At 35.7% G+C, this 15,225-nt stretch overlaps 1 pseudogene; it reads left to right on the forward strand.

Moving 5' to 3' along the window:
- The first annotated feature begins 2,632 nt into the window (after positions 1-2,632).
- Positions 2,633-3,916, forward strand: LOC118710543 (annotated as a pseudogene).
- The last annotated feature ends 11,309 nt before the right edge of the window (positions 3,917-15,225 follow it).

Consider the following 15,225-nt stretch of genomic DNA (forward strand, 5'->3'; position numbering starts at 1 on the left):
TGACAACAGCCCAGTACTGGCACAAGAACACACATCTAGACCAATGGAATAGAATAGAAAATGCAGATATTGACCCAAACCACTATGCTCAATTAATATTTGACAAAGGAGGCATGGACATACAATGGAGTCAAGACAGTATCTTCCACAAATGGTGTTGGGACAGATACATGTAAAAAAAAATGAAAGTAGATCACCAACTTACACCATACACAAAAATAAACTCAAGCATAATACAGGAAACCATAAAAATACTAGAGGAATCCACAGGCAGCAAAATCTCAGACATATGCCCAAAGAACTACTTCACTGATACTGCTCCTAGGGTTATGGAAGCTACAGTGAAAATAAACAAATGAGATTACATCAAAATAAAAAGCTTTTTCACAGAAAAAAAAAATTCAACCAAACAAGAAGAAAGCCCACTGTATGGGAGAACATATTTGCAAATGCTATCACTGATAAAGGTTTAATCTCCAACATCTACAGGCAGCTTATACAACTTAATAAAAGGAAGATTAATGATCCAATAAAAAAATGTGCAACAGACCTAAATAGAATCTTTTTGAAAGAAGACAGAAGGAAGGCCAAGACACACATGAAAACATGCTCAAAGTCACTACTTATCTGAGAGATGAAAATCAAAATGACAATACGGTACCATCTCACACGTGTCAGAATGGCTATCATCAATAAATCAACAAATGACAAGTGTTGATGAGGATGCAGAGAACAAAGAACCCTCATGCACTGCTGGTGGGAATGCAGACTGGTGCAGCCACAGTGAAGAACAGTATGGAGTTTCCTCAAAAAATTGAAAATAGAAGTCCCATTTGACCCAGTAATCCCACTCCTAGGAATGAATATATATATTGATATATTTTATTGATTTCTTACAGAGAGAAAGGGAGAGGGATAGTGAGTTAGAAATATTGATGAGAGAGAATCATCGATCAGCTGCCTCTTGCACAACCCCTACTGGGGATGTACCTGCAACCAGGGTACATGCCCTTGACCAGAATCAAACCAGGGACCCTTCAGTCCTCAGAACAACGCTCTATCCACTGAGCTAAACTGGTTTTGGCATGGAATATATTCTAAAAGACTAGAAAGACCAATCAGAAAGGATATATGCACCCCTATGTTCATAACAGCACAATTTGCTATATCTAAAATTGGAAAACAGCCTAGGTGCCTATCAGCAGATGGCTGGAGCAGAAAACTATCTTGCATCTACACAATGGAATACTATGCTAACATAAAAAGGAAGGAATTCTTACAATTTGCAGCAAACTGGCTGGAATTGGAGAACATTTTGATAAGTGAAAAAAACCAGCCAGTGAAAGAAAAATTCACATGATCTCACTCATTTATGGATAATAAAAAAACATTATAAACTGATGGACAAAATGATAGATCCAGAGGCAGTAAAGCATCAAATAGACTTTCAATTTACTGAGGGAAGGATAGGGAGAAGTGGGAGAGATAAAAGATCAACTGAAGGACTTATATGCACGTATATAAGAATAACCAATGGATGCAAAATATTGGGGAGGTGAAGGCATGTATGGGAGTGGAGTGGGGGGGACAATGGTAAGATATGTACACATATAATACATTAATAAAAAAAATGGAAAAAATAATGCTTTCTTAAGGTAAAATTTAAAACAATAATTATTTTATACAATCAATTAATTTAATATTTTTAGTAATTTACTGGGAAAATTATAACTTTATTTAGAATGACATAATCTGAGAGAAGTTATCATTGAAATCTATAAAATCATAAATTTAAAGAATTATTAATTGAATGCAACTTTTTCACAACATTTGAGACTACTATAATTTGAATGGATTGTGATTGAGGAGGGAAGATTATGGTAAGTGAACAATAGTAACTGAATTTTATTATGCTCAATACTAAAACACTCAAAGTATTTTAAATAAACATTTAAAGATTTTTACAGATAGATGTAAACAGAGTTGGGGAATCTTTTTTTCTGACAAGGGTCTTTTGGATATTTATAACATCATTCATGATCCATACAAAATTATCAACTTAAAAATTAGCCTGCTCTATTTGTTCAAACATTTAATTAATTGGTTTGGTAGGGCCAGATCAAATGATTTCTTGGTACTTATGCAGCCCTCAGGCCAGATGTTCCCCACCCTTGATCTAAAATATATTTTAAGTAAACTAGTAAGCTCATGGATGTATGGTAGTTAAAATATATAGGAGCCACAAGATTTTTTTTTATTGGGCCTGCCTTTTATTTAACTTCCTTAGGAATCTTGGGGTAGATTCTTGTTTCCTCACCTATGAAAGGATTATGGAAATTATCTCCATTACAATTGTAATTTTTTGTTATCTATACTAATAAAAGAGAAAAATGCTAATTGACCATACCTTCCCTATGCCCACAGCCAATCAGGAGTGATATGCAAATTAAGCCAACAAAGATGGAAGGTAAATTTTCATATGCAGGAGGAGCGGGCTGCGCCTGATGACACCAGCTGGGACCACACCACCATCGGGAACCAGGCAGGTTGGGTGGGAAATGCCTGATGCTGCCCGTGGGGTCCAGGCAGCCATCAGGACCCTGGGTACGCTGGGGTGCACAGGGTCTCTGGAATGACTGTCTGCTGCTCGGCCGCCTGTGGATACTGGTGGAGCAGTTTGGGGTTGAATATTTTAATGAAAATGAGATGCCTGTGCCCTGGCCCACTGCACAGGTTCCTGGTAAGGAGAGGGCAATGGGCAGTTAGCAGGCACCAGGACTTGGAAGGGACTGGGAGCAACCTGCAGGCATACTACCAGGAAGAGGTGCTAAACCATGATGACGCAGAGGGCTGGCTGATGGAGGCACTCAGATTTGCAGATGAGGTGGCTCTCGTTGAACCTGAGCTTGATAATAACAAAATCTGATGACCTAAATCACCTTTCTGAAGAACTTGCATGAAGAGGAGATTGCTGAGCTGCAGGCGCAGATCCAGTATGCTCAGATCTCCGTGGAGATGGACAGGTTCTCCAAGTCTGACCTCTCTGCCATGTTCAGGGACATCTGTGCCCAGTACTAGAAGCTGGTTTCTAAGAACATGCAGAATGCAGAAGAATGGTACAACAGCTGGTTCACCATGCTGACCTAGAGCACTACTAAGAACACCTTTGGGATGCACGCCGCCAAGGATAAGGTGTCTGAAAGCCGCCACCCGCTCAAGGCCAAAACCCTGAAGATCAAAGCATGCCTGGGCATGAACTAAGCTCTGGGAAAGCAGCTGTGAGAGCTGGAGGATAAGTAGAACTCTGATGTCAGTGCTATGCAGGACACAATCAACAAATTATCCAATAGAAAATGAGTTGAGAACTACAGAGAGAGAAATGGCATGATATTTAAAATACCAGGACCTCCTCAAATTGGCTTTGGACATTGACACTGCAGCTTACAGAAAACACTTGGAAGGTGAGGAGACCCAGCTCAGTTTCACCAGCGTGGGAAGCATAGTGAGTGGCTACTCCCAGAGTCCCCAGGTCTTTGGTCGATCTTCCTAAGGTGCTTTACAGAATAGCTCCTACTTGATGTCTGCTCACTCCTTCCCTTTTTAATACACCAACGTCCAGGAGGAGCAGATCGAGGTGGATATGACCATTGAGTCTGCAAAAGCCGAGGAAGCTAAGGATGATCACCCCTCTGAAGGAGAAGCTGAAGAGGAGTAGAAGGAGAAGGAAGTAGCTGAGAAAGAGGAAGGAGAGGAAGAGGAAGAAGGTGCCAAGGAAGAATTTGAGAATGCAAAGGAGGATGAAGAAGGAAGTGAAGGTGAAGGAGAAGATGCCCAAGAAGCTGAGGATGAGAAGAAAGATGAAGGTGCTGGGGAGGAGCAAGCGACCAAAAAAAGATTGAGGCTCCCTTTTCTTTAATTATTTCAGGAATAATCCTCCTGAAATCAGGTCAGCCCTGTCACCAACCAAGCAGCTGAATTCCCAATACTATATGAATTAAGAAGTCAATATATGTAACATTCTAAGGTCACTCAGGATGGATATTAAATTTTTTGCTATGACTTTTCTCCTTATGCAGAGTATCTGTTTGCTTGCAGAGTGGCTTCCTGGCTTGCTGCCAGCCTGTGCATGGTCCATGCTTATGAGTTCAGGATCTATGACAATGTGAATAATTCAGATGTTTACAATAAAAACACACAAATACATGATTTTATTGATATTAATGTTAAACTTCATGGAGAAAATAGTCCTTTGAGTCTTTGGTGGTTAGAAATTAAAGACCTCAAATCATGTGTGATAAACAGTAAATAAAGTTACACTGAATGACAAAAAATAAAATACATAAGGGCCAGGAAACATTCAAAGAACTGGGGAGCCATTCCCAAATCAGGAAGGGAAGTCACAGAGTGTATATTATTGCTATGAATACAGCATTTCTTACTACTTACAACATATACAATGTATTGTATTAGATGCTTTCTTATCGCATGAAGTATGTATTCTCATAGAGTAATACTGGTACATATGTTATAGTTATGGCAGTATGTCATATCCCATCTATATTATTAAAAAGGTAATATGCTAATTAGACCATGAGACCTTCCAGAGAAAGGCATGGTGTTGGGGCCAAGGCAGAGGCAGTTGGGGGGAGGGGTGATCAGTCCAAAAGGCAAAGGCAGTTGGAGGTGATCAGGCTGGCAGAGGAGGCAGTTGTGTGTGAGCAGGTCAACAGAATGGACCATTTGGGGGTGAGCAGGCTGGCGGAAAGAGTGATGAGGGGTGATCAACCAGGCAGGCGTGTGAGTGGTTAGGAGCCAGCAGTTCCGGATTGCAAGGGGTTGTCCAACTGCCAGTTTAGGCCCAATCCCACAGGTGTCTCAGATTAGAGAGTATGCAGGCCAGGCTGAGAGACACCTCCCCTCCTCCATGTGCTCGAATTTCTTGCACTGGGCCACTAGTTTTCTATAATTGTGAAAAATAATTCATTCTGTGTTGGTGGATATGTAAGTCAATAGACCTTGCAATTTATAATGCATTATCAAGATACAAGGTATTATAATTGTTTTGCTTAACATTTTAAGGTAGTATCCAAGAATCCATCTGTGCCATGCAAGAGATTATTTTCTCTGAGGGAGAATATTTGACTGTATAGAATGTTACTGTGACACAGTTTGGACATTCATATGTTTGTATTTTATTTCACTGAATTTATAATATGGCATTCTGGTGTAGTCTGACATAGGAAGCAAACTTATGTATATGAATTCATAAACATCATATGACAAGTTATAAGTAGTAGGAAATGCTGTATTCATAGAATTTCCCTTAATATAAGATTTTTCCCTTTTTTACTTGCCTTAATTTTATAAATCCTTGTATGATACATAATTTAAGCCACTGAAAACTATGCAAAATATTAGGATTTGAAAATCAAGAGACTTGTTATCTATAATACACAAGCTATTGTAAAGCAAACAAATAAACAAACATACTATGTTTATGTAAGAAAAGTTAAAAACAGTACTTGAAAAAATATATGGATATCCGGATAATCCATGCTATATTAATATCATTGTTCAAAATACCCATGGAAATATTTACTTATTTGTATATTTTTGAGTAAGGTTTCCACTTTATTTTCTTTTATAGACATAGTCACAAAATATTTCCATTTATGTTTGTACTTATTTAGATTGGTTTCTTTTGAAATTTCACAAATGAGTGTGCATGTTTTCATACTGTACATTATGCAAAGTGTGTGAGGCTGCCATTTATATCAAGTTAGACAAAAATTATTTGGACTGTTGTAATCAAATAAAGAGTTCACGTAGCATGTTTGCCTCCTATGTCAGACTACACCAGAATGACATATTATAATGTTGAACCTGATTATACTCATTCATCCTCTGTTTTATGAAAATTAGCTGGAAACAGTAAATAATGGTAGGTTCAAAAGCTGTATTGCTGCTGAAACCGATTTAGCTCAGTGGATAGAGCATTGGCTTGTGGACTGAAAGGTCCCAGGTTCAATTCCGGTCAAGGGCATGTACCTTGGTTGTGGGCACAAACCAAGTAGGGGGTGTGCAGGAGGCAGCTGATAGATGTTTCTCTCTCATCCATGTTTCTAACTTTCTATCCTTCTTCCTTCCTCTATGTAAAAATTAATAAAATTTTACAAAGCTCTATTGCTGTTTCTGAATGTGGAATAAGTTATTATGTATGAAGGTGCCAATATTGTATGTCCATATGACAAACATAGCATTTAAATTTTATCTCCAATATTTTCTGGAAATACTTTGGTGCACTCTGCAGAATTTAAAGTGATGTTTATGAATTCATACACATTTTCTGCCTGAGGAGAGAGTTAAATTGATTGATTTACATATTATTAAATATATATCTTATCAGAATGCACACACCTGCAATATTTCATCTCATTTATGGGGTTGCTTTTGTTGCTGGTACTCACTGAGAAGAAAAAATGAAACAAAATCCCTTATAAGTTGAATATATAAAACAAAAAATAAAGTAGTATATGAGAAGTAAGTAGATATATTCTATGGACATAAAATATAAATGATATAAACATAAAACAAGCAAAACATAAGCCTTTTAAGGATTTCAGGGCTTTATATTTTTTATTTATCAGTGTTACAATAAATCCAAACTCTAAAATTATTAAATATTAGACTTAAGTATTACCTGTGAAATATGATTCAGACTTTCTTTATCCTCTATAAAACAAAAACAAAAAGAGAAGGAAATGTTTGTGAGATCTTACAATTTCTTTATCTAAAAATATTTATATTAATAGTTTGATTTCAAGATTGTTTTTTATTTATCAGAAAGTATTTCTTTTTCAATTTTAAAGATCTTCAGATTCTTTACCTGTAGTGTCTACTTTCTAGAGAGCAGAGATACATTAATATTAAAATTATAATCACATACAATTACATGAATATAAAAATCAATATCTGAAAGCCATTTCTTCTATAGGTAAGAATAAATTCTTTAGAATGTGAACTATAAAGTACTCTGGTGGTTAATTGCTATTAAAAGCATTGCCATAGAGCTAGAACTCATATTATATAATACTATATAATTTTTCTCAAGGCTCTAGAGATTAAAATTTTTCTAATTTGAATAAGTTATAAATAATAAATATTGCCCAAATTATGTGTTCTGAAGAACACAGTATATAGAAAAGAATATCATTTTTTTTTTTTTGGTACTAAGGATTACTTTATTTATTTATATATTTTTTTGCCCCCCTCCCTCCCGCCCACACATCCCCTCCCTCCCCAGAGTTTTGTGTCCATTGGTTGTACTTATATGCATGTATAAAAGTCCTTCAGTTGATCTATTATCTCCCCCAGATCTTCCTCCCCTCCCCGCTGTAATTTGACAGTCTACCTGTTGATATACTGTCTCTATATCTATCTTTTGGTTCAGCAGTTTATAATGCACTTTATTATCCACAAATGAGTGAGGTCATGTGGTGTTTCTCTTTCATTGATTGGCTTATTTCACTCAGCATGATGTTCTCCAATTCCATCCAGGTTGCTGCAAATGATGAGAATTCCTTCTTTTTTATGGCAGCATAGTATTCCATTGTGTAGATGTACCATAGTTTTTGGATCCAATCATCTGCTGACGGACACTTAGGCTGTTTCCAAATTCTGTCTATTGTAGATTGTGCTGCTATGAACACAGGGGTGCATATATCCTTTCTGATTATACAACTAAATAAAAGGAAGATAAATAATCCAATTAAAAAATGGGCAATGGACCTAAATAGAACATTTTCAAAAGAAGACAGAAGGAAGGGCAAAAGGCACATGAAAACATGCTCAAAGTCACTAATTGTCCGAGAGATGCAAATCAAAACAACAATGCGGTACCATCTCACACCTGTCAGAATGGCCAACATAAACAAATCAACAAACGACAAGTGTTGGCGAGGTTGCGGAGAAAAAGGAACCCTCGTGCACTGCTGGTGGGAATGCAGACTGGTGCAACCACTGTGGAGAACAGTGTGGAGTTTCCTCAAAAAACTGAAAATGGAACTCCCATTTGACCCAGTAATCCCACTTCTAGGAATATATCCCAAGAAACTAGAAAAGAATATCATGATTCCTTAATTTAAAAGATGCTTCAACACCAAACTACTTCAAACTTGATAGGCCCCTGAGTTTTCATTGTTAAGCTTATAAAGTCAAATCAAGGCAAGATTGAAACTACTAATAGCTTACAGATGATAATAATATGGATCAGGACAAACCATGCTTAGCATTGCACTGCCCAATATAAATCACCATTATATTTTATGTCATTTTGACCCCATTATCCTTGATTACTGCATTTCAATGTCCTTTGAAATTGCAAATAATTAAAATTATTGTTTTCCTACACCAATTTCAAGGCTTTATTTAGAATTTAAGTTCACTTAACAGGTATCAATACTTGAATACTGATTATAGTGCCACAGATTATAATACCTTATTTGGGGACTGGTTTGTCTAGAACTTATTTCTTATACCTCAGCACATAGGTGCCAAGTTGTCTTTTATCAAGGGATATTAAATATAACTGTAAAGTTATAGTCTTTTGTGGCATTCAAACCAGGGTTTACTATTATAGCTCTGCTACCTATTAATTGAGCAATCACAAGCAAGTTAATTATTTTTGAGCCAAAGATGATGATTAATAATACCTATGAAATACTATTTATTATTAATCAATGCCTGGCCTATATCAGGAATTCTCTCAAGTATTAGTATTTCCCTCCAAGTCTCTTGCATTTCTTTCCCAATATCCCAGCTCTCCTGAAGAACTAAGATTTCTGATTTTCTTCCTAATATCATAATATATAATGGCTAACCAAAGGAGAAGGCTAGTGACTACCTATCAAGATATGAAGATTATTATATCCCTATTTATATTAATAATAGATTACCTACCCTTGTTGTATTCTGTTACTTCCAGAGGAAAACAAAATTCTTTTGCAAAAGTTTCTAAATGAAATCTTTATATCATCTATCTATATAATCCATCATATATATAATAACATATACCTATTATCTATATTGAGAAGATTTATGTGGGAATTAAGAATAAGGAAAACTTTCATAACATCTTTAAATTCAAAGGTTTTTATGGTTCAATATAGTTCTACCAAGAAATTGATGAATAAGTGGCTGAACTAATGTCTAATTTCAAAATATTTCGCTTGGCATTTAACAGTTATTTGGGAGTTAGATTTTAAGAGATGTTTCACTATATATCAATATATGGGAAAGAAATGAGCAAACAATGAATTGCTTCCTTATTTTTGGTTTAGGTTAGTGTATTCATTATTGAATTTAGATCCTGAAGTTTTAAAATGTGAGGTTTACAGCCAGTAATATTATCTTATTGGGCAATACTAATAAGAAGTGAAATATTAAAGGCATCATATGCTATCTAAACAGATGTTTTCACTTGGCTTACCTCAAATAACAAAATTGTGTAAGAAATGATCCAATAACATCAAATCTTATTTTATTAAATGTAAAATGATGATAGATTACATTATGATATCACTTCCTATCCCTTCAAGATAATATAAGCATGAAGCTGCTATAGATTTCAGAGAGATATAAGTGAAAAATAGGACAGCTCCTAAATATGAATGATTCCACAAGGCTTGGAATTCTATGCATAATAACAATTATCAAGTTACTATTTACATTTGCATGTTATCTTTACATATTATTTGCATAATGGATAATATTACTTTCCTGGTGCTTCCATAAAGAAGTATCACAAACCAGTGGCTTAAAAAAACAAATTTATTTTCTCATATTTCTGGATGGTATAAATCTAAAATCAAGGTTTTGGCAGGGTCAGGCTCTCAATTAAGCTTTTAGGGAAAGATATCTTGCCTATTTCAGATTCTGACAACCCCATGTATATATTTCTTGACTTGTGGAAGCATAAATATAATTTGTCTTCATCTTCATATGGCTGACCTCCTTCTGTGTCTGCCTCTTCTTTTTCTTTTTTTATTAAATTAATATCTGTGTACATATTTTACCATTGCCCCCCTCCCATACATACCCACCCTCCCCAGAGTTTTGTGTACATTGGCTATACTTATATGCATGTATACAAGTCCTTCCGTTGATCACTTATCTCCCCCAGATCTCCCTCCCCTCCCCGCTATAATTTGACAGTCTGCTTGTTGCTTTACTGTCTCTATATCTATCTTTTGATTCATCAGTTTATAATGTTCTTTATTATCCATAAATTAGTGAGGTCATGTGGTGTTTCTCTTTCATTGACTGGCTTATTTCGCTCAGCATGATGTTCTCCAATTCCATCCAGGTTGCTGCAAATGATGAGAATTCCTTATTTTTATGGCAGCATAGTATTCCATTGTGTATATATACCAGAGTTTTTTTTATCCAAACATCTACTGACAGGCACCTAGGCTGTTTCCAAATCCTAGCTATTGTAGATTGTGCTGCTATGAACATAGGGGTGCATATATCCTTTCGGATTGGTTTTTCTAGTTTCTTGGGATATATTCCTATGAGTGGGATCACTGGGTCAAATGGAAGTTCCATTTTCAGTTTTTTGAGGAAACTCCATACTGTTCTCCACAGTGGATGCACCAGTCTACATTCCCACCAGCACTGCACGAGAGTTCCTTTTTCTCCACAACCTTGCCAACATTTGTCGTTTGTTGATTTGTTGATGTTGGCCATTCTGACAGGTGTGAGATGGTACAGCATTGTTGTTTTGATTTGCATCTCTCTGATAATTAGAGACTTTGAGCATGTTTTCATGTGCCTTTTGCCCTTCCTTCTGTCTTCTTTTGAAAATATTCTAATTAGGTCCATTGCCCATTTTTTAATTGGATCATTCATTTTCCTTTTATTTAGTTGTATAAACTGTCTGTAGATGTTGGAGATTAAACCATTATTAGTGATAACATTTGCAAATATGTTCTCCCATACAGTGGGCTTTCTTGTTGTTGGTTTCTTTTGCTGTAAAACAGCTTTTTATTTTGATGTAGTCCCATTTTTTTATTTTCTCTTTAGCTTCCATTGCCCTAGGGGCAGTATCAGTGAAGTTCTTTTGGCATATGATTTTGCTTCCTGTGGATGCCTCTAGTATTTTTATGGTTTCCCATCTTATCTTTAAGTCCTGTATCCATTTTGAGTTTATTTTTGTGTATGGTGTATGTTGGTGATCTAGTTTCATTCTTTGGCATGTATCTGTCCAATTTTCCCAACACTATTTATTAAAGAGACTGTCTTGACTCCATTGTATATTCGTGCCTCCTTTGTCAAATATTAATTAAGCATAGTGATTTGGGTTGATATCTGGGTTCTCAATTCTATCCCATTGATCTATATGTCTGTTCTTGTGCCAGTACCAGGCTGTTTTGAGAAAAGTGGCTTTGTAATACAGCTTGAAATCTGGTATTGAGATCCTTCCTACTTTACTCTTCTTTCTCAGGATTGCTGTGGCTATTTGGGGGTCTCTTATTGTTTCAAATGAACTTTTGGAGAGTTATTTCTAGATCAGTGAAATATGCCATTGGTATTTTAATGGAAAGAGCATTTAACCTATAGATTGCTTTGGGAAGTATGGACATTTTAATGATGTAGATTCTACCAATCCACGAACATGGTATGTTCTTCCATCTGTTTACATCATCCTCTATCTCTTTTTTCATGGTCCTGTTGTTTTCCACATATAGGTCCTTCAATTCCTTAGTTAAGTTTATTCCTAGGTATCTTAATTTTTTTTGGTGCGATGGTAAATGGAATTGCTATTTTAGTCTCTGTTTCTGTAAGTTCAGTGTTGGTCTATAGAAATGCCATAGATTTCTTGGCATCAATTTTGTATCCTGCTACATTGCCAAATTCATTTATTAAGTCAATTAGATTTTAATGGAGTCTTTTGAGTTTTTATGTACAATATCATGTCATCTGCAAATAAGGATAACTTTACTTCTTCTTTTCCAATTTGGATGCCTTTTATTTCCTCCTCTTGTCTAATTGCAATGGTTAGTACTTCCAGTACTATGTCAAACATGAGTGGCGAGAGTGGGCATCCCCGTCTTGTTCCTGTTCTTAGAGGGAATGGTTTTAGTTTTTGCCCATTGCATATGATGTTGGCTGTGGGTTTATCATATATAGCTTTTATTATATTGAGGTATGATCCTTGTACTCCCACCTTGTTGAGAGTTTTTATCAGGAAAGGGTGTTGATTTTTATCAAATGCTTTTTCTGCATAAATTGATATGACTATATGATTTTTATCTTTCAATTTGTTTATGTGATGTATCACATTTATTGATTTGCAGATATTTTGCCATCCTTGCATTCCTGGAATAAATCCTAATTGGTCATGGTGTATGATCTTTGTGATGTTCTGCTGGAATCGATTTGCTAGAATTTTGTTGAGGATTTTGGCATCTATGTTCATGAGGGATATTGGCCTGTAATTCTCTTTCATTGAGTTGTCTTTATCTGGTTTTGGTATTAGGGTGATGCAGGCTTCATAGAAGGAGTTTGGAAGTGTTCCTTTCTCTTGAATTTTTTGGAATAGTCTGAAGAGGATAGGTTTTAATTCTTCCTTGAATGTTTGGTAAAACTCTCCTGTGAAGTCATCTGGCCCTGGGCTTTTGTTTGATGGAAGCTTTCTGATGACTGTTTCAATTTCTTCACAAGTCACTGGTCTATTCAGATTTTTAGATTCTTCCTGATTGAGATTTGGAAGGTTGTATTTTTCTAGGAATATGTCCATTTCCTCCAGGTTGTTCAGTTTGTGGGAATAGAGTTGTTCGTAGTATTTTGTAACAATCCTTTTATTTCGGCTGGGTCTGTTGTTATTTCACCTCTTTCACTTCAGATTTTGTTTATTTGAGTTATCTTTCTTTTTTTTATTGGTTATCCAGGCTAGAGGTTCATCAATCTTTTTTATCCTTTCAAAGAGCCAGCGCTTGGATTTGTTGATCTTATGTATTGTTTCATTGGTCTCTATGTCATTTATCTCCACTCTGATTTTTATTATTTCCTTCCTTCTGCTTACGCTGGGCTTTTCTTGTTGCTCTTTGTGTTGTAGAGTTAGATAATTTGTTACCATTTTTTCTTGTTTTCTGCAATAGGATTGTAGGGATATCAACTTCCCTTTCAAAACTGCTTTTGCTGTGTCCCATAGATTTTGGATTGTTGTGTTTTCATTGTCATTTGTTGCCAGGATGTTTTAAATTTCTTCCTTGATTTCTCTGGTAACCCAGTTCTTGTTTAATAGAATGCTGTTTAGTCTCCATGTGTTTGATTTCTTTGGATTATTTTTATTGTAGTTGATTTCCAGTTTTATGCCACTATGATCTGAGAAGATGCTTGATATGATTTCTATCTTCTTGAATTTAAAGAGACTTTGCCTATGTCCCAACATGTGGTCTATTTTTGAAAATGACGCATATGCACTTGAGAAGAATGTATATTCTGTGGCTTTGGGGTAGAATGTTCTGAAGATGTCGATTAATTCCATCTGGTCTAGTGAGTCATTTAGGATTGATATTTCTTTGCTGATTTTTTGATTAGGTGATTTGTCCAAAGGTGACAATGGTATATTAAAATCTCATACTATAATTGTATTACTATTAATCTCTCCCTTAAAATCCTCCAGCAGTTTTTTTAATGTATTTGGATGCTCCCACCAGGGTTATTTCTTCTTGTTGTATTGCTCCCTTTAGTATTATGAAGTGGCCTACATTATCTCTTGTTATGTCCTTCACTCTGAGATCTAATTTGTCAGATATAAGTATTGCTACCCCAGCATTTTTTAAATTTCCATTTGCCTGGAAATCCTTTTTTCATCCCTTCACCCTCCATCTGTGTCAGTCTTCTTTTCTGAAGTGGGTTTCTTGTAGACAACAGATATATGGGTCTTATTTTCTTATCCAATCTGTTACTCTATGTCTTTTGATTGGAGTATTTAATCCATTTACATTTAAAGTTATTATTGATAGGTACTTATTTGACACCATTTTTATTCTATACCCCTGTATTCCTTGTTCACTTCCTATTTATTTAATTTTACAGTAGACCCTTTAGCATTTCTTGCATTGCTAGTTTGGTGGAAATAAATTCTCTTAGTCTGTTTTTCTCTGTGAAGCTCCTGATTTCACCTTCAATTTTGACTGGTAGCCTTGCTGGGTACAATATTCTTGGATTAAGACCCTTCCTTTGCATAAGTTTGTATATTTCCTCCCATTCCCTTCTGGCCTGATGAGTTTCTGTGGAGAAATCCGTTGCTAGTCTGATGGGGGTTCCTTTATATGTAACTTTCTGTCTCTCTCTGGCTGCTTTTAAAATCCTTATTTTGTCGTTGATGTTTGCCAGTTTAATTATAATGTGCCTTGGGGTCAGTCTTCTGGGGTTCATTTTGCTTGGGACTCTGTGAGCATCTTGGATTTGTGTGGAGTTTTTCTTTTCTATCTCAGGAAAGTTTTCTGTCATTATTTCTTGAAATACATTTTCCATGTCTTCCTCAGTTTCCTTTCCTTCTGGAACCCCTATTATTCTAGTATTGTTTTGTTTTGTATTGTCCCAAAGTTCCCTTAGACTCTCCTCCTGCTTTTTAATTTTTGTTTCTAGGAGCTGCTCTAATTGGGTATTTTTTTTTCATCTTGCCTTCTAGCTCGCTGATGAGGTCCTCTGCTTCTTCTAGTCTACTCTTGATGCTTTCTGTTGAGTTCTTTACAGTAGCTATGTCATTTTTCATTTCTTCTTGATTCTTCTTCATTTCCTCTTGGTTCTTACTCATATTGTCAAATTTATCTTCCATTCTTTTTAGCCATCTTTTTATCATTACTCTGAATTCTTGCTCTGCTAGGTTGCTTGCCTCTAACTCATTTACTTCCTTTTCTGGTGATGCCTGCTTTTCTTTCATATGTGGGCTGCTTCTTTGTCTCCCCATGATCTGTCTTTTTAGGATGTCTGGTTGTGTAATTCTTTGCTGCTTTGATTTAAAGGCACAGAATACAACACAACCAGGTACAAAACACAAGGTACTGATTAGAAATGTGTTTGTGATATTAATAACCTCCAATAAAGGTGACTAGTACCCAGCTAACAAAAACATACAATCAAACAAAAAGAATAGCAAATCAATCTTATAAAAAATAAAAAAGCATACAACTTCAGTATAGTTAACATTCAATA

This window comes from Pipistrellus kuhlii, unplaced genomic scaffold (genome assembly GCF_014108245.1).
Source record: "Pipistrellus kuhlii isolate mPipKuh1 unplaced genomic scaffold, mPipKuh1.p scaffold_m20_p_76, whole genome shotgun sequence".
NCBI classification, from domain to species: domain Eukaryota; kingdom Metazoa; phylum Chordata; class Mammalia; order Chiroptera; family Vespertilionidae; genus Pipistrellus; species Pipistrellus kuhlii.